Below are 7,500 nucleotides of genomic sequence, written 5' to 3'. Positions count from 1 at the left end.
AGAAATAGACAGATGATGAGGTCATCGGTGTGATTCGTTTCCCACAGTGCATTGCTGAGGCTCTCTGAACTTTATAAGTGATTATAATCATCAGAAAACATTGGTGACTTCAGACAAACTGGTGCTAGTGTTCCGAATAGAAGTTTACTAGAGGTACGCCGATATACGGTTTTCGGTGCCAATAGTTGCTTTTTTTGAATGGCGAACTTTAAAAAAAAAATATATATATATTTATTCCTCATAAATAAACCTCATCTGGTGAAATGATATACATATATTAAGTGCTTTCAGTTTATTTAAATTTTTTAATTACGAATAATCGCATAATTTTTGTCATTAATCTCGATCTCTTAATCACAGATTTTGAAAGTGCTGAAATTGGACGCTATATACTTCTTTCCCTGTCAAAATGGACCTTTTTTTTCCTTCTTGTTAAAGAAAATAAATGAAAAATGTAACAATTATGCTTTATTAACATTTTCCAAACTTTTCACAGTATAAAGATCAAAATGCCCTAAAAGTGCACCAATTCAAGTCACATTAATGGGCTTTTCCCCAGCATGGTTCAACTCGACTCTGCTCACTTTTTTGGGGTCTTCCACGGTGGATAGTACCTGATACTTTTTTAGTACCACATCAGTCGAGGTTCCAAGCAAGCCGAACTCAATGTTTCTACTATTTTCTGGAGCTGAAATATGGCTTGTAAATGTTGTTTTTTATAGTTGCCCAAGTTGTTGCTAGGGCAATAGTTAGAAGTACTATGAAGTTATTATGTCACTACTTATTAGCTACTTGATAGGCGGTTGCTAGGGTATTCTGGGTGGTTGCTATGGTGTTGCTAGGTGTTACTAGGCTGTTGCTATGGTGTTACTAGGCGGTTGCTAGGGTGTTTTGGGTGGTTGCTATGGTGTTGCTAGCTGTTACTAGGCGGTTGCTATGGTGTTACTAGGCGGTTGCTATGGTGTTCTGGGCTGTTGCTAAGGTATTCTGGGTGATTTCTATGCAGTTGCTATGGTGTTACTAGGCTGTTGCTATGGTGTTGCTAGGTGGTTGCTAAGGTATTCTGGGTGGTTGCTGTCATGTTTCTAGTGGGTTGCTATCGTATTCTGGGTTATTGCTAGGTGGTTGCTAGGGTATTCTGGGTGGTTGCTATGGTGTTACTAGGTGGTTGGTAGCTGTCACAGATGGTTACTATGTAGTTTTTACATAGTTCTTAAAATCTTTTGTAACGAGTGCCTTTAGTTCGGCAACTTGCGGAGGGGTGGCACGAGGTGGCGGCACCCCCCCCTGTTAACAACTTTGGGGGCGTTCTCATTTACAATCGTATACCCCTCACATACCCCTCATTTTTACCCAGGTCTAGTATTACATTTGAGCATGTCGACAGACCCTTTACGGGAGAACTCCAACAAGCTGCGCAGTGGTGCCTCATCATTGCCAATATATCGTGTTTGACTTATAGGGGGTAGTTTTAGGGGAAGATTTGGTGCATCTGTGGTAAAATTCAAACTTGCATTATGTTGCGTGTTTAGGTAAGTGGCATCCATTTTTCTATTGAACTGCACACCGTAAACATACTGTGGAAGTAGTCGCTCTCATTCACACAGTTCCCGTGATGGTTTTGAGCATTGCTGGCAAAATTTGGCCAAACTGAGTGTCCATAACGAGCCGTCTGTCTCCGCTTCTGTCCACCTGTCTGTCTACCCGCCTCTCCTTCAGCGCTCCAGACAGACTGTGTTCTCTCGTTCCAGCACATCTAATGATGAATCATGAATCATACAATCATCATCATCGCACTCTGATGAGATGACGCTCAATCATAGCAGTCGAGCTGCTCGTGCTCGTCTGTGTTTTTCTTGAGATTTGACATTCAAAATGGTCTGCGTTTATAACATGCACACAAAGTATTAACATGTGCCAAGGGTTTCGAAAATGTCATACTTAAGCACTTTTATATTCATACTTTTATTGTGGGTATCTGTGAAAGGTTGTCAGGGCAAGTAAAGATTTGAATTTTGTCGTTGTATGCTTTAAATGGCAGGGTTCATGATGTGTCGGTCACTGTTGAGACTCAATACTGATAGATTGTTTGATCGGTGTCAGTATTAATCTCTGTTTTGGCCTGAGATTTAAAACCACATGTAGAATAATCTTTTCTACGCTTGTGTTTGTGTTTGTCAACAGAAACCTGCAGAAAGTGATTTTGATCGAGTAAAATCAGTGTCTGAGATTTACTAACAAAGTCAAAAGGAGATAAAATACGTGAACCAACAGTGAGTAAACACACACACACACACACACACACACACACACACACACACACACACACACACACACACACACACACACACACAATATACACACAATATTCACACTCACGCATGCACACACACACACACACACACACACACACACACACACAATATACACACAATATTCACACTCTCACACTCACGCATGCACACACACACACACACACACACACACACACACACAATATACACACAATATTCACACTCTCACACTCACGCATGCACACACACACACACACACACACAATATACACACAATATTCACACTCACGCATGCACACACACACACACACACACACACACACACACAATATTCACACTCTCACACTCACATCACACACACACACACACACACACAATATTCACACTCTCACACACACACTCACACATGCACGCACGCGAGCACACACACACATGCGCGCACACTTACACACTCACACACACACAATATACACACAATATTCACACTCTCACACACACACACTCATGCGCACACACTCATATGCACGCACACACAAACGCACACAATATGCACACACACACAATATGCACACAATATTCACACACACGCGCACACATGCACACGCACACACACATGCACGCGCACACATGCACACACTCACTCACACACACACACACACACACACACACTCATACACGCACTCTCACACACAGTACACACTCATATGCACACCCTCATATACACACACTTTCACACACAATACACACACACACAATATGCACACACACAGTACACACAATATACATATACATACAAACAAACACACACAATATATATACATACACACACACACATACTCCTATGCACACACACAGTACACACAATATGCACACACTCATATACACACACTCTTTCAAACACAATACACACACATACTAATATACACACACACTCATACACTCATATACACACACTCTTTCAAACACAATACACACACACACACACACACAGGCAGTACACACACACTCATATACAAACACTCTTTCGCACACATGCACTCTCACTCACTCACTCACTCACTCACACACACACACACACACACACACTATTAATCAGAGGTTTAATAAACATATTTGAGAAGATAAGTTTGCATTCCCGTTTGTCTCAATGTTTTTATTTCGTGCTGTTCTTCAGAATGTTCATTAGATATATAAAGTGTATAATGCATATAATAGTGTGCTGTCCTCTTGAGACGCTGAGAAAGTGACTCCGATTAAAACCTGAGCTCTTGAGTTCAAACCCTCAGTGTGTGTGTGTGTGTGTGTGTGTGTGTGTGTGTGTGTGTGTGTGTGTGTGTGTGTGTGTGTGTGTGTGTGTGAGAGCTGTGTAAACACGCATCCCATGTTGATTTGAGGGTAGTTAGATCAGGGATAACCAGCCAGACAGGAACGAATGTTTACACTCGTTCACCTCATCCTTCTCTTTCTTCATTTCATTTTGTTTTTTTATCCTGTTCGTTTCTGTTGTTTCATTTGTTCTTTCATTCTGGCTTTCTTTCGTTTGTTGTTTTATTTGTTTCATCTTTCTTTTGCTTTCTCTGTTCTTGTTTTGTTTTATCTTTTGTCTTTGTCGTTTCTTATTTTCAGTCTTGCATTTATTAATTTTATCTTTCATTTGTTGTTTCGTTTGTTTCATCTTTCATTAGGTTCTTGTTTTGGATTTGTTTTATCTTTTGTTTGTTCTCTTTCATTCGTTCTGTCTTTCGTTTGACCATTATTGCATTTAATTTTGTCTTGTTCATTCAAGCTTTTGTTCGATTTATCTGTTGTTCTTTTTGTCTTGCATTTACATATTTGTTATTTGTTTCTTTTGTTTGTCCTGCATTTGTTTCATCTTTCATTCATTCTCTTTGTTTCTTTCTTTTTTCGGACTAGCATTTATTAATTTTATCTTTTGTTTGCTCTATTTTGTTCATCCTGTTCTACATTTGACCATTTCAGTTGTTCTTTTCATTTTGTCTTTTGTTTGTCTGTTTTGGATTTTTGTTTATGTTTTGTTTGTTCTCTTGCATTCATTCTGTCTTTCGTTTGTTCATTTCTTTAGTTGTTTCAGTCTTGTGCATTAGATCTTTAATTTATCCCGTCTTTTAATTTGATTTCTTTTGTTCTTTTTGTCTTGCATTTGTTTAATTTTGTTTGTTCTCTTACGTTCATTTCTTTTGTTTCTGTGTTTCATTCAGTCTCATTCCTTTGATCTTTCGTTTGGTGTCTTTCATTTGTTTCTTTCATTTGTTCTTTTTCAGTCATTCATTCTTTTTGTCTTGCATTTATTTGTTTCATCTTTTGTTGGCTCTCATTTGTTCATCCTGTTTTAGTTTTTCCATTATTTAATTTTTTCTTTCTTGCTTTTGATTTATGTTTCATCTTGCTTATTTGCTTGTGTTCCTCCTTTCCTTTTGTTTGCTGTCTTTCGTTTGTTCTTCTGTTTGTCTTTCATTTAGTCGTTTCGTCTTTTGTTTGCTGTCTTTCGTTTGTTCTTCTGTTTGTCTTTCATTTAGTCGTTTCATCTTTTGTTTGCTGTTTGTTTGCGGTCTTTCGTTTGTTCTTCTGTTTGTCTTTCATTTAGTCATTTCGTCTTTTGTTTGCTGTTCTTCTGTTTGTCTTTCATTTAGTCGTTTCATCTTTTGTTTGCTGTTTGTTTGCGGTCTTTCGTTTGTTCTTCTGTTTGTCTTTCATTTAGTCGTTTCGTCTTTTGTTTGCAGTCTTCGTTTGTTCTTCTGTTTGTCTTTCATTTAGTCGTTTCATCTTTTGTTTGCTGTCTTTCGTTTGTTCTTCTGTTTGTCTTTCATTTAGTCGTCTCGTCTTTTGTTTGCTGTCTTTCGTTTGTTCTTCTGTTTGTCTTTCATTTAGTCATTTCATCTTTTGTTTGCTGTCTTTCGTTTGTTCTTCTATTTGTCTTTCATTTAGTCGTTTCATCTTTTGTTTGCTGTCTTTCGTTTGTTCTTCTGTTTGTCTTTCATTTAGTCGTTTCATCTTTTGTTTGCTTTTTTTTCTTTTGTTATTTTTCATTTGTTTGTTTTTTGTTTATCTTGCATTTAATTGTTTCTTTAATTTTCTCTTTGTTCATTCTGCCTTTTCATTTGTCTGTTTATTTACATTGTTCACTTCACTTTTTCTTTCGTTTGTTGATTTGTTTTTCTTCTTTCATTCGTTTCATCTATCAATTGCTGTGTTTATATTTTTGTTGTATTTATACATTTTATCTCTTGTTTGATCTTTTATTCTTTCTGTCTTTTTGTTTGTTTTATCTTTCGTTCACTTTCGTTCCATCTTGTATATCTGTTCTTTCTTTCATACTGTATTTTGTTCATTCTTGTTTTTATTTAGGACGCTATAAGCTGTGTTTGGACGCTGAAGTTTTGTGAACAGATCTGCCCTGATCTCATTCCTCTATAATCCCTCGTTTCAGCAGCTGTTACGGCCGAATAACCTCTTTAAAATGAGACTCATTTGCATTATTACCCTGTTTATGCTTGTTAGTACTCTTTTTGTTTTTTTTTGTGATGACATGAATAGCAAACGTCTGCCAGTAAGTCCCCATTTCATCGTACCCTCTCTTCACCCGATTGGTGTGTGACAGCGTGTGTTTGTGAAGCAGGTTTCGCTACTGATATAACAATCAAGTTCAAACACATCTTGATATTCCAGGACAGTTCCAAGGGTGTGTCTGTCCTCCTTCCAGTAAATGTGTAAAGAATGTCTTGCTTGCTAGGTCCATTTCTTAGTTGTGACGCCTTGTTGGGTTTGGCTTTATTTATATGTAATGATTTGTTGCATAATCTTACTTTCAAAACCAAAATTAGCCTGGTTCTTGTAACTCAAGTTGGTACTTGATTAGGACAGTCACATAATACCATCAGCACAGTTGTGGAGTAATTACACGATTCCCTTTAAAGACATGCAATAAAAACCAAAATCCATTTAATCCATGAGCGCTTAATTCGTTTCACTCCCTTTACAATATCTTTTAAACCAAGCGATTTAATCCAAACCAAACAGGAGTCAATATTGATTGTCAAATCATTTGCAATGTTACTGAAAAGGACATTTAGAAAATAACCATTACCATTAAATTACACACAAAATACAGTTTTGAGTAAACGATACTGTAAATGCAACAATTGTACAAGCAAAACAATTTCCAAAAAATGCAAAACACATTGTTTAACCGGTTAAGTATGTAAACAAAATAATTACAGTTTAATTAAATGCAGCTGTTGATGACCTTTGCGTGAGCTCTTGACTTTAAACAAGATTCTTGTGTTTCTTCCGCACAGACATCACATGACCACACCATTCGGTGCTCTTTGATGGTTATATCAGCTGTTCAGATCAAATGCAATGCGTCATAGCGATGCATCATTAATGCTTCCTTAAGCACAAATGACATCTTAATTATGTGGTTTGTTTATTCATACAGTCACTCATTCGTTCATGTTTTAAATTCCTGAGGTCATCCGTGTTTTCTCAAAGGTCACAAATGAACAGGGATGTGATTGGAAGTGTGTTGTTGAGGAGAGGTGTGCTGTTACTTTGCTAACAGATCGCATGCACCATTTTCATCTGAAAAAGTCCAATAGACTTGCATTGAAGGAGAGACTATAGAGCAGAATATATAGTATCATGGGGCAAATATTATCAGGATGGGCTCTTTTGATCTAGACAAGTAAAAAACTCTAAGAACCATCCAAAAACCCTAGCAACACCCAAGTAACAACCTAGCAACACTTTAGCAACCACTCTGAACACACTAGCAGCCATATACTAATGCACTAGCAACCACTCACAACACCCTAGTAACCATAGCAACCTTATATTTATGCTTTAGCAACCACACAGGACACCTAAGCAACCGAATAGCAATGCCCTAGCAACCACTCATAACACCCTAGCAGCCATATACTAATTCACTAGCAACCACTCAAAACAGCCTGGTACCATCTACCATTGCTCAAGGAAACACCCACAACACTCTAGCAACCTTATAGTTATGCCCTAGTAATCACCTAGCCATGCTTTAGCAACCCCCTAGCAATGCTTTAGCCAACACCTATGCAACCATATCACAACCACCCACACGCTAACACCCTAGTAATCACCTAGTTACATTAAAGCAACCCCTAAGCAACCATGTAGGAACGCCCTAGCAACCACCCATAACACCCTA

General features: G+C 37.9%; 1 protein-coding gene and 1 long non-coding RNA gene across 5 annotated transcripts in view; one reads left to right on the top strand and one right to left on the bottom strand.

Moving 5' to 3' along the window:
- Positions 1-7,500, bottom strand: part of LOC127627850 (uncharacterized) — a 258,329-nt gene that overhangs the window by 202,348 nt on the left and 48,481 nt on the right. The gene's annotated exons all lie outside the window — the stretch shown is intronic.
- The window catches only part of LOC127627828 (cingulin-like protein 1), a 66,275-nt gene that overhangs the window by 17,513 nt on the left and 41,262 nt on the right, over positions 1-7,500 (top strand). For 3 of the 4 annotated variants that reach the window (XM_052104403.1, XM_052104400.1, XM_052104401.1), the window contains exon 2: positions 2,185-2,273. The exons of the other annotated variant lie outside the window; for it this stretch is intronic. The gene's annotated coding sequence lies outside the window, so the exon portion shown is untranslated. The remainder of the gene's footprint in view (positions 1-2,184; positions 2,274-7,500) is intronic. 4 annotated transcript variants of the gene reach the window in all.

This window comes from Xyrauchen texanus, chromosome 34 (assembly GCF_025860055.1).
Source record: "Xyrauchen texanus isolate HMW12.3.18 chromosome 34, RBS_HiC_50CHRs, whole genome shotgun sequence".
Taxonomy (NCBI): domain Eukaryota; kingdom Metazoa; phylum Chordata; class Actinopteri; order Cypriniformes; family Catostomidae; genus Xyrauchen; species Xyrauchen texanus.
This window is presented reverse-complemented; position numbering and strand designations above follow the sequence as displayed.